This window comes from Crotalus tigris, unplaced genomic scaffold (assembly GCF_016545835.1).
Source record: "Crotalus tigris isolate CLP2741 ecotype Arizona unplaced genomic scaffold, ASM1654583v1 scf7180000024321.1087588, whole genome shotgun sequence".
In the NCBI taxonomy this organism is placed as follows: Eukaryota; Metazoa; Chordata; class Lepidosauria; order Squamata; family Viperidae; genus Crotalus; species Crotalus tigris.
In genome coordinates this window covers 580,001-592,575 of record NW_024100493.1, presented here as the reverse complement: position 1 = coordinate 592,575, position 12,575 = coordinate 580,001, and the positions used below count along the sequence as shown (strand labels likewise).

The following is a 12,575-nucleotide window of genomic DNA, read 5'->3' as shown; positions in this document are numbered from 1 at the left end:
CTTTTTGAACGAATCGCCCCCTTGAGCCAATGAGGAAGTTGTCATCGACCTCCTCCCCCAAAATAACCTTTCAATCACAACATAGGAAACAATCCTTCAATTTATCCAAACACTTTTTTTGTTTTCTTTAAAATTGTCATCAGGACCTATCGGCGCAAATAATTTATTTCCAGTCTTTTTCCCATATCTCAACTGTGTGAAAAAAATATTTGGTGCCACCCGTCACTTTATTCCCAAACTTCGTGCTACATGTATTTCGTTATTATCTTATTTATTCAAGACACTTCAATGTAGTGACCACTGAAAACAAAATTCAATGGCAAGAAAGTGAAATGCCCGAAAAGAAAAACAGTAACGTTTAATGACTGAAGTACAAGTGAAATTTAAGACGCAAAAAGAAATATAAAAAGGGCATAAGAGCAAACCGCAATGCAGGAACTAAGAACTTCAAGATGAAAACTCTGAAACTAAATTAAGATTCGAGGAAAGTATATATATAGTCACGCACGCTGTAAAAAGGATTAAAAAGACACAAAGAAAATATGATCTCAAACTGGAGTGCACGCTAAAAAGGTACAATGCAAAATGTTTTACAGAGCCACTCAGCATACGATGTTTCAAAAGAAGCGCTCCCCCCTCCATCCGATATACAGCGATTCACTGTACAAAAAAATCTCAAAAGTGTCCCCAAAACTTCTCACTCCATCGCCCCCATATCGCCCCCTTTTCGTTCCATTGCCCCCCTGAAAAATAAAATCGCCCCCTGGGGGGCAATATTCCCCAGGTTAAGAACTACTGAACTAAACTAACTGTTGTAAGTCAAAGACTACCTGTTGTATCCCTGAAAAGGGAAATATGCCCTCATTTTAACAAAAAGAGAGGGGGGGGGGAATGTTCATTCACCATCAAGATCGCTGTGTGTGTGTTTTCCGGTTCTTTTGCAATCAATCGTCCCCCATTTGGACTCCCAATTTCAAGCTGAAAATTCTTACGAGAGAACTTTCGAACGGAGAGTAATTTTAAAGCTGCGTTTTTCTACGTCGTCAACACATTTTTGCAAAAGCCCCAAAATAATAAATATTTTGGACGGTGCCTGGGAATAAACTGGCAGCCAAGCACAAATTTTTCACCGCTGATGAAACGTGTTTTGTACTCTTTGTCCCCATTAACAACCAGCCAGTTCTGTTTTGATCCAAATATATTTCCTGATTAATCTTTATGAGCATGGATTTGCATCAGGCACACGTGTTCCTTTCATGAACAGGCTAGGAGAGAGGGAGGGGTAGACTCAAGAGCACGTGAAGGTCTAGTACAGGGGTTCTCAACCTTTTTAATGCCACGACCCCCAACCGGTTGTAAGTCGAGGACTACTCAACCAGTCGTAAGTCGAGGACTACTCAACTGGTGCAACACCGTTTGCAGAATGGGACTTTTGGCGGGCTCAGCAGGGCAGAGACAGCCTGGACAATTCCTATTGGCTTTTGAAAGCCAATAGAATTAGACTCTATTCAAGAGAGTCTATTCTATTGGCTTTCAAAAGCCAATAGAATAAAAGGGAGTAGCACAGCTAAGGAAAAGGGGGGAAAAAATGGCGGACTGCGTTGTTTGGCGACCCCCGTGAAATGGTCGTTCGACCCCAAATGGGGTCCCAACCCACAGGTTGAGAACCACTGGTCTAGTACCACTTTGCAAAGCGTTAGGAAGATTCATTTCACAACCCTGTTACTAACTTCACAACTGCAGTGATTCAGTTGTGGCAGGAAAGGTCGCAAAACGGGGCAAAACTCCCTCAACAAACGTCTCACTTAGCAACAGAAACTTTGGGTTCATTTGTGGTCGTTAAGTTCCTTTTTTTTTTCCTCCAATGCAACACAAAACATTTTACCAAAAATGACTAAACCGCATTTATTCTAGTTTGGGCTTCTCCCATCCTAATATCATTTCAAAACGATAGGATTTGCAATCCAGAACTTCTGAATGGCAGCAGAAGGCTGAGGACATTAAGGAACGGAAAATAAAATTAAATTAAACTTCCCACGTAATCAGTGCTGGGCCTCCAAAACTTTTTTTCCTTCAACTGTTTTTATGGCAGGATGGAGAATTTTGCTTTTCAGAGAAATAAATCCACTCCGCCCCCCCCCCCAAACAAATTCTGAGTGTGACAAAGCCACTGAAATATCTAAAAGGGAGGTTTTTAAATGCTATAATGAGCCTCAGCAATTTAACATTTTCCAATCCAGCAAACCAGTTACGGATATCTAGAGAATCCGTGCCAAATGCCGAATGGAATATTCCATTTCAACTAAATGTACTTATTTTCTCTTAACAATAACGGGGGGAAAAAATCATTAATTTCCAGGAAATAAAATATATGAAATGTTCAGATCATCCAGCATAACATGAATTCCTCAGCTGTTTCTACTCCCGGCTTACTTTCTCCCATTACAAACCTCATTAAACAGAGTCATCATCAGATGAAGAGAAAGAAGTCTTCCAAAGATTATATTATTGTTGTTGTTGTTGTTGTTGTTGATCATCGTCCAGTCTAGACATCTGGCTGACTGGATTTGGCATTTTTGTCTACCTATCGAGTCCTTACCCAGGACCTGGGATAGGCAGATGTGGATGTTTGTCGGTATTACAGATCTCGTCGCAGGATGGAAGCAGTTCCTAGTAAGGCCGCCTTTTGCAATTGACTAATGGCGAATTTGTCAATGCCGTTGATGGTGTTCAAGTGGTGCTCCAGTTGTTTTGGGATTGCACCCAAGACGCCTATTACTATTGGTACTACCCTTGCTTGCTTTTGCCACAGTCTTTCTATTTCTATTTGTAGGTCTTCGTATTTTGTTATCTTCTCCAGTTCTTTTTTGTCTATTCTGGTGTCTCCGGGCACTGCCACGTCCACTATCCAGACTTTTTAGTCTTTCTTATCGACAATTGTTACGTCCAGGGTGTGACAGGTGCTTGTCTGTTATCATCATCATCATCATCATTATATTATTATTATCCACATTTTGTAGGCTAATCCGATGACACGCAATTCCTTCTTCTGCTTCCTAGCCAGGATCAAAATGTTAGGGTAAGAACCTTTCCTAATTGTCTGCTGCGTTAGCTTTTGGGGATGCCAGAATTCATTAGTCACAGTGAGTTCATTTTCATTTCTGGGACTCTTAAAAAAACACGGCTGGCCCGGACAACGCAAACCATTGTTAAGCTGGCATCTAAAATTTCTTTCAGGATGTTGGATAGGTCACGCAGGTCAAAATTCTACACAGCTGCAAGTCTGAACAGAATTAACAGAATAACGGGACCTTGGAGGTCATCTAGTCCAACCGCCTGCTCAAACAGGAAACCTTATAACATTCCAGACAAATGGTTGTCCAATCTCTTCTTTAAAACGTCCAGTGTTGGAGCATTCACAGCTTCTGGAGGCAGGTTGTTCCAGTGATTAATTGTTCTGACTGTCAGGAAGTTTCTCCTTAGTTCCAGGTTGCTTCTCTCCTTGATGTGTTTCCACCCGTTGCTTCTTGTCCTGCCTTCAGGTGCTTTGGAGAACAGGTTGACCCCCCTCTTTTTTATGGCAGCCCCTTCGATTAAATGGGAATATTGTTCACACAATTCAAAACTGGTTCCTTTGGGTAAGAATTATCACTCAATCAAAACAGAGCTGGAAGGGGCCTTGGAGATCTTCTAGTCCAACCCCTGCTCAAACAGAAGACCCTATTACCAACTCAGACAAGTGGCTGTCCAGTTTCTTCTTCAAAACCTCCAGTGATGGAGCACCCACAGCTTCTGGTGGCAAGCTGTTCCACTGGTTAATTGTCCTCCCTGTTAGGAAGTTTCTCCTTAATTGCAGGTTGCTTCTCTCCTTGGTTAGTTTCCATCCGTTGTTTCTTGTCCCGCCTTCTGGTGCTTTGGAAAATAAGTTGATCGTCTCTTTTTTTTTTGTGGCAGCCCCCCAAATATTGGAATACTGCTATCACAGTGATGGCGAACCTTTTAGAGACCGAGTGCCCAAAGTGCAAACCAAAACCCACTTATTTATCACTGGGTGCCGGGTGGGCGTGGCTCACTGGGTGGGCGTGGCTGTGGTGGTTATGGCAGATTGGGTGGGTGTGGACAAGGTGGGCATGATCACCTCGATGTTGCTCGTGGGGAAGGACGCCTGTGGGGGCCGGGCAGGGTTGGGGGGAGATCCAGGCGGTCGCTGGCAGGTGGGGCAGTGGGCAGGGGGCTCGTCCTGCTGGATGAGGCGAGGCAAGGTGAGGCAGGGCGGGAGTGCCCTTGTCACAGGGCAAGGTGAGGCAGGGGTGGCTGCTGCCTGACACCATCGGCCCCTGCACATAGAGGCCAGAGAGCACATGGGTGCTGGGATGCATCTGGCCATGTGGGACTTCAGCAAGTTAGCGGGCGGCTGGTTGAAGAGGATGGTTGCCATCTTCGGGGCATGGCGCGCGTGCCCACAGAGAGGGCTCTGAGTGCCACCTCTGGCACGCATGCCATAGGGTCGCCACCACTGTGCTATCATGTCCCCCATAGTCCTTCTTTTCTCTAAACTAGCCAAACCCAATTCCTGCAGCCGTTCTTCATATGTTTCTGTGTCCAAACTCTTAATCCAGTGGTGGCGAACCTATGGCACGGGTGCCAGAGGCGGCACTCAGAGCCCTCTCTGTGGGCGCACGTGCGCCGTCACCCCAGTGCCTTCAGCTGGGTTTTATAAAACCTTTTCGCTTTAGGCCTCCACCACCTTGTGCAAAAAAAAAAAAAAGTTCAATCAGTTAATTTCAACTTCTGGGGGGGGGGGAGATCTTGCAAAGTTGGAATTGACTGATTGAACTTTTTAGTCCCACCCAGTCTGCCGTTACCACTCGGCACCCAATGATGCATAAGTGGGTTTTGGGTTGCAGTTTGGGCACTCAGTCTCTAAAAGGTTCGCCATCACTGCCTTAATCATCTCAGTTGCTCTTCTCTGCACTTTTTCCCAAGTCTCAACATCAAAACTGGATGCAAGTATTTTCGGTTCGCAGGAAAGATTCTCCTCCCCTTGCTTTTAAGCCAGGCACAGGTAAAAATTAAAGAAAATGCGATTGTATATTTTGCAGACATGCTTAAAATCTATTTTTGTGCGGGTGCTCAGCCAAAGGCTACATCGGAAAGGGAACTGGGAAAAACATTTTTTTTAAAAAAAAGATTGCATGGCTCCCTTCCAGAGCAATGTGTAGGACAGACACAAATAAAGGCAGCTGACTAAACGTGCCAGATGACTTTAAGTAGGTTAAGTAGTAGAACAGATACAGGAGACAGAAAAATCTTGTTTGAGAAGGTCATTCTTCCATTTTTTTTTCCTTCTTTCAAAGCTGTATAGATGTGCGCCTACGGATTTATGGATTTATCTGGTTAACCCAATTCACAACAATATGACTGCAAGTGACGTATAAGCATAAGTGCACATACAACAGCCTGACAAAAAGTCAACAAGAACAAAACTCACTTCTGAATCCTTTGCGCTCTCTGAGCTTGGCTGTTTTCTTGCAGACATTTCATTACCAAGCTAGATAATGTCATCAGTGCTATAAGGGAGAGGGGTATGTGGAATGGAGGAGAAGGGGAACTCTATAGAAGAAGGGGAACCTTCTACACATCTGCCCTATCAATCCTCTATTCCAGACTCACAAAGGCACTGATGACCTAGTTTGGTAATGAAACATCTGCAAGAAAACATCTGCAAGAAGGCTCCACACCCATTTGCACCACTCAGGGAACCCTGGGGACACAGACACCTTTCCAAGTGGCCTCAACGACTCTCTAAAAGGAGGCAAATGACCAGCTGTCTGCAAGGAGTATAAATCTTTCCATTCCCCACCATCCAGTCAGAGCTGAAGAAGCTTCTGGGAGGAGAAGCGAAACGTCTTCAAAGGAAAACAAGAAAGTCCAGTTGCCTCAGGAAAAAGCACCTTTGGGCTGAGGTAAAAAGAAGCTCCGCCATCTTTCTTCCCGTCAGGCCTTCCTTTTAGAGAGTCATTGAGGACACAGACAAAACTCCAAGTGGCCTCAACGACCTTCTAAAAGAAGGCAAATGACCAGCGGTCTGCAAGGAGTATAAATATAAACCCTTCCCTTCCCCACCCATTCAGTCAGAGCTGAAGAAGCTTCTGGGATGAGAAGTGAAACGTCTTCAAAGAAAAACAAGAAAGTCCAGTTGCCTCCTGAAAAAAAAAAGCGCCTTTGGGGCAGCCATGATAACTGAGAATCTCCATCGGCATTTATCTGCAAGAAAACCACCAAGCTCAGAGAATACTTAGGTCTCCACATCTCCCACTGAGTTTCTTCTTTGTAAAAGCCTCTTTGTTCCCCATCCTCTCATCTAGGAGAAATCTGAAGCAGGACATCTGCCAGGTATTTAATACTCACCTTTACTAGTGTACAGGTGACTACAAGCAAAAGCAGATTACCTTCAATATATTTATTAAACCCAGCTCTCCACCCTACCTAGGTGCCCAACAATTACTCCAGAAGCGATGAATGCTCCAATACTGGACGTTTTTAAGAAGAGACTGGACAGCCATTTGTCCGAAATGGTATAGGGTTTCCTGCCTGAGCAGGGGGTTGGACTAGATGACCTCCAAGGTCCCTTCCAACTTTATCATTATTATTATTACTATATAGCCTACCAGCCTCAACTAGGTAGAAGCCACAATTCTAATTAAACTTGTAAACTGAAGCAAATTTCATTTGCTCCCAATGGTTTTAGATAGATAGATAGATAGATAGATAGATAGATAGATAGATAGATAGATGGATGGATGGATGGATGGATGGATGGATGGATGGATGGATGGATGGGATGGATAGACAGACAGACAGACAGACAGACAATATATAGAATGTAGAAAGACGGATAGTTGGATGGATGGATGGATGAAGATAAGTATAGATATAGATAAATGGATAGATGGATAGAAATAAAGGGATACATGAATGGATATAGAGAGATACATAAAGATAAAAGGCTTTATAAGGTCTTGGTAAGGCCACACATGGAATACTGTATCCAGTTTGCATCACCACAGCGTAAAAAAGATGTTGAGACTCTGGAAAGAGTGCAGAGAAGAGCAACAATGGCCTTACCAAGGCCTTGTAAAGCGGTAGTAACACTTCACGTGATCTTGATTCTCTCTCTGTTCATGCAGCCTAGCACTGTGTTAGCTTTTTTGGCAGCTGCAGCACATGGCTGGCTCCTATTTAAGTGATTGTCCACTAGGATTCCGAGGTCCCTCTCACAGTTGCTACTATTGAGTCAGGTACCACCTAAACTATACCTGTACATTTGGTTTTTCTTGCCTAAATGTAGAACCTTACTTTTTTCACCACTGAATTTCATTTTGTTAGATAGAGCCCAGTGTTCAAGTCTGTCAAGATCCTCCTGTATCCTAAGCTTGTCTTCTGGAGGGTTGGCTATTCCTGCCAACTTGGTGTCGTCTGCAAATTTGATGAGTTCCCCATCTATCCCCTTGTCCAAATCATTGATGAAGATGTTGAAGAGCACTGGGCCCAGGACAGAGCCCTGGGGCACCCCACTGCACACTTCCCTCTATGTAGATGTGAAGACATAGAAGATATATGAAGAAAAATTGCAGGAATTGGGTATGTTTAGTTTAATGAAAAGAAGGACAGGATAGCAGTGTTCCAAAACTGACTTAAGAAATGTCTCACCTGTGTGTCTGTGTGTGTGTGTGTGTGTGTGTGCGTGTGTCTGTGTGTGTGTACACATATACATATATACAGAGGGGGGGGGAATTCATATTAAAGGAAAAGAAGAATCAGTCACCACTGCATCACAAAATAAATCATGAAAACCTCAGCTAAACGTCTTTTGTGTTTTTAACTGTAACTAAGCAGAATTCAATCATTTGCAAATGTGTCTATTTGATTTTTATATTAAAGAGAGGCCAAATTTAGCACATGTTAATTGTAAAGAAAACACACCCTGGGACACAGGCAACTGGACGGACACTTTTCATTAAATTTTATTGTTGACACAGTTGGTAATCATTTGAACCAACAGCAGGGGTCTTTTTTAAAAATAAAGCTGATAACCAGATGTTTGCCTTGCAAAAGAAAAGAAAAAAAAAGAGGACAAAATCCCTTAAAAAAAAACAAAAAAACAAAGGGAGCCAAATTCATCTTGGAAAATAGCTTTGAAAAAAAAAATCCTGCAAACCATATGTGTTCAATAATTGCAAGGAAAATTTAAATGACTTTCCGAGTTCCAGTGCATAAAATATGACGCTTCGTTTTCTTTGCTGCTTGTCACAGTTCCAGAGATGGCTTGATGAGAGACAAACATATGTCATTTTAATCTCAGAATTGCTCTGGAATGGCAATAATAATAATAATAATACTGTCATCACCTACTATAACATGTGGGTGAATCGAACTGCTGGCGGTGGGCAGAGTTAGCCTGCAATACTGCATTCTAACCACTGGGAGGGAAAAAAAGGAAGGAGAGAGAGAAAGGGAGGAAGGAAGGAGAGAGAAGAACAAAAGAAAAGAAGGAAGGAGGGAAGGAGAGAGAGGAAGGAAGGAAGGAAGGAAGGAAGGAAGCAAGGAGAGAGAGAGAAGAAAGAAGGATGGAGAGAGACGAAGGAAGGAAGGAGAGAGAAGAACAAAAGAAAAGAAGGAAGGAGGGAAGGAAGGAGAGAGAGGAAGGAAGGAAGGAAGGAAGGAAGGAAGGAAGGAAGGAAGGAGAGAGAAGAAAGAAGGATGGAGAGAGACGAAGGAAGGAGAGAGAAGAAGGAAGGAAGGAAAGGAAGGAAGGAGAGAGAAGGAAGGAAGGAGAGAGAAGAACAAAAGGAAAGAAGGAAGGAGGGAAGGAAGGAGAGAGAGGAAGGAAGGAAGGAAGGAAGGAAGGAAGGAAGGAAGGAAGGAAGGAAGGAGAGAGAGAGAAGAAAGAAGGATGGAGAGAGACGAAGGAAGGAAGGAGAGAGAAGAACAAAAGGAAAGAAGGAAGGAGAGAAGGAAGGAGAGAGAGGAAGGAGAAAGAAGGAAGGAGAGAGAGGAAGGAAGGAAGGAAGGAAGGAATAGCACTTAGACTTATATACCACTTCACAGAGCTTTACAGCCTTCTCTAAGCGGTTTTACAGAGTCAGCATATTTGCCCCCCCCCCCAAAAAAATCTGGGTCCTCATTTTACCGACCTCCAAAGGACGGAAGGCTGAGTCAACCTCAATGTTACCCTCATGATAACCTACTATCATCACCTGCTATAACATCTGGGTGGAGTAACAAGGGGCAGACATCCTGACGTCCAATCTAGGTCCTCCTTTGGGTGACAGCTCAAGCCATCGGCTGAAGTCCGCCATCCCCCAATTCTCAACATCCCACCTGCAGGCCAGCAACAATGGGGCATTTGTCCTCCCCTCAAGCTTCCGCTCTCCGCAGATGCAACAGGACATTCTGCCATTGTATAGAGAGGAGTTATGGGGGGGGGGAGAAACAATGGCATCTGTCAGTCACGAAGAGCAAAGAACAACGGCCAACGTTGAATGGGAAGCGCACGCCAGGGAGGCCCAGCGGCCCAAGAGGGTTTGCGTTCCGTTCCAAGGTCAACTGAAAACTCATAAACGGGTCTGGGGGGGGAGGGTCTTTAGGGACGCACTAAAGCAGCTTTATGCTATTATGGAGCAAGCTTTAACCCCTTTGCACCTTTGCTCTGACACTGTGGGAGCATCTGTCGCTAACAACACAAACGTAGCTTGTTTTCAAAATAAATCCAGTTCACTAGAATAGAATAGAATAGAATAGAATAGAATAGAATAGAATAGAATAGAATAGAATAGAATAGAATAAGAGTAGAGTGGAGTAGAATAGAGTAGAGTAGAATAGAATTAGAGTAGAGTAGAGTAGAGTAGAGTAGAGTAGAGTAGAGTAGAGTAGAGTAGAATAGAATAATGGAAAGGAGGAATAGAGTAGAGTAGAGTAGAGTAGAGTGTAGAGTAGAGTAGAGTAGAGTAGAGTAGAGTAGAGTAGAGTAGAGTAGAGTAGAATAGAATAGAATAGAATTAGAGTAGAATAGAATAGAATTAAAGTAGAGTAGAGTAGAAAAGAATTAGAATAGAGTAGAGTAGAGTAGAGAATCTTCACTGACATGTTGTTGTTTGGCCCAACCGAGCGCAGAAGAGTGGCCCTTGCAGAGTGTGTATCAGTTAATCAAAATAACACAATGACAGAATTGGAAGGGACCTTGGTTGGTCTTCTAGTCCAACTCCTTTGCTCAGGCAGGAAACCTTATAATACCATTCCAGACAAACAATTGTCCAATCTCTTCTTAAAGTCCTCCAGTGATGGAGCACCCAGAACCTCTGGAGGCAGGTTGTTCCACCGATTAATTGTTCTCCCTGTCAGGAAATTCCTCCTTAGTTCCAGGTTGCTTTTCTCCTTGATGAGCCTCCATCCCTTGCTTCTTGCTCTGCCTTCAGGTCCTTTGCAGAATAGGCTGACCCCCTCATCCTTGTGGCAGCCCCTCAGATATTGGTACACTGCTAACACGCCTCCCCTAGACCTTCTCTTCATTAGACCAGACATTTTTGAAAACCTCCAGTGTTGGAGCATCCACAACTTCTGGAGGCAAGTCATTCCACCGATTAATTGTTCTCCCTGTCAGGATATTCCTCCTTAGTTCCAGGTTGCTTCTCTCCTTCATGAGCTTCCATCCTTTGCGTTTTGTCCTGCCTTCAGGTGCTTTGGAGAAGAGCTTGACTCCCTCTTCTAGGCTTGGAAATGGAGAAGGTCCCTCCAGGCCAGCCTTGAAAAATCAAGGGTATTTACGAGAAATGTAGAATGCTGGGGATCAAAGGGGCCATTATTTGAGCACTGCTCTTTTTCCTAAGCCAATTCAAACAAAGCCAGACCTACAAAATATCAGGCAGCCACATTCCACACCAAACTCAACACACTCTGCCATTTCCCTACTTGTTTTTCCCATCTCAAAGCAACGGAGAAACAAATGTTTTCTTGTCGCCAAAGCATCGGGGAAAGCTGCTGTCATTCCAAGCAGTTAAGTTACCCAATTGATCAAGAAAACGTCAAAACCGTGGCACACTGCTACACACACTTCAAGAAGATCAACGAGCAACGAATTGCGCAAAATTGCTCTGGCCTTTTGTTGTTTTTTTTCCTTTGCAACAACCGTATTGTTTTCCGCATGTTATTTTAACCTGTTTTGCTTTCCACAAACATGAGGGCTAGAAACTCAGTTTGGATTTTTAAAAAGTTGGGTTCATCTGCGCCACGGTGAGATGCCTCTAGGTCAGGGGTCTTCAAACTTGGCCCTTTGATGACTTGTGGACTTCCAACTTGGCTGAGGAATTCTGGGAGTTGAAGTCCACAAGTCATCAAAGGGCCAAGTTTGAAGACCCCTGCTCTATGGTGTCGGAGTTTTTAAACACCCTCTCGCCTGTTTGCTTGTTTCTAAAGTTATTTTAAGGTGTATTTTTATCGTTCTGTTTTTTTATATGGCACACTAGCCAGAGTCGTAAGTGTGAGAAATGGTTGTTAAGTCACTTTTGTCGGTGCCGTTGTGACCTTGAACGGTCACTAAATGTCAAAAGGACTACCTGTCCTGAATTGTGAGGCTACAGGCTACAGAACAGTTAATTTTCAGCAGAAATGGATTACCGAAGGCATTATGAAGCTAGTAAGTGCCTGGATAAATTTAAGAACGCCACAATTGACAGCACGACTATTATTAGGTCCGATGCTAAAGATCAACCATCTTCTATCCTTGTTCTAGTTCAAAGTACGATCAGGTGGAGATGGGTCCTAGCTCCCATGACTTTAACCTTTAGCCTTCAGAGGTTGTGGGAGTTTCGTCACTGGAAGCTTTCAAGAAGAGATTGGATGGCCATCTGTCAGAAATGGTGTAGGGTCTCCTGCTTGGATGGGGGGGGTGGGCTAGATGACCTACAAGATCCCTTCCAACTCTGTTATTCTATTCTATTCTGTTCTGTTCTGTTCTCTATATTATTATTCTATTCTATTCCATTCTGTTCTATTCTATATATTATTATTCTATTCTATTCTACTCTACTCTATATTCTATTTCATTCCATTCTATGTTCTATTCTATTCTATTCTATTCTATTCTATTCTATTCTATTCTATTCTATTCTATATATTATTATTCTATTCTATTCTACTCTACTCTATATTCTATTTCATTCCATTCTATGTTCTGTTCTATTCTGTTCTGTTGTGTTCTGTTCTGTTCTATTCTATTCTACTCTACTCTACATTTTATTTCATTCCATTCTATATCCTATCCTATCCTATCCTATCCTATCCTATCCTATCCTATCCTATCCTATTCTATTCTATTCTATTCTATTCTACTCTACTCTATATTCTATTTCATTCCATTCTATTCTATTCTATTCTATTCTATTCTATTCTATATACCGTAAATGCCGGCGTATAAGACGACTTCCACGAGCGCTGAAATCGGCGCCAAAGACGGGGATCGTCTTATACGTCGAGTCGTCTTATACGCCGGAAATACTTGTAGTTTCCGGCGTATA

General features: G+C 43.1%; 1 protein-coding gene across 11 annotated transcripts in view; it reads right to left on the bottom strand.

The window, feature by feature from the left end:
* The window catches only part of LIMCH1 (LIM and calponin homology domains 1), a 167,013-nt gene that overhangs the window by 133,253 nt on the left and 21,185 nt on the right, over positions 1-12,575 (bottom strand). The window lies entirely within an intron of this gene.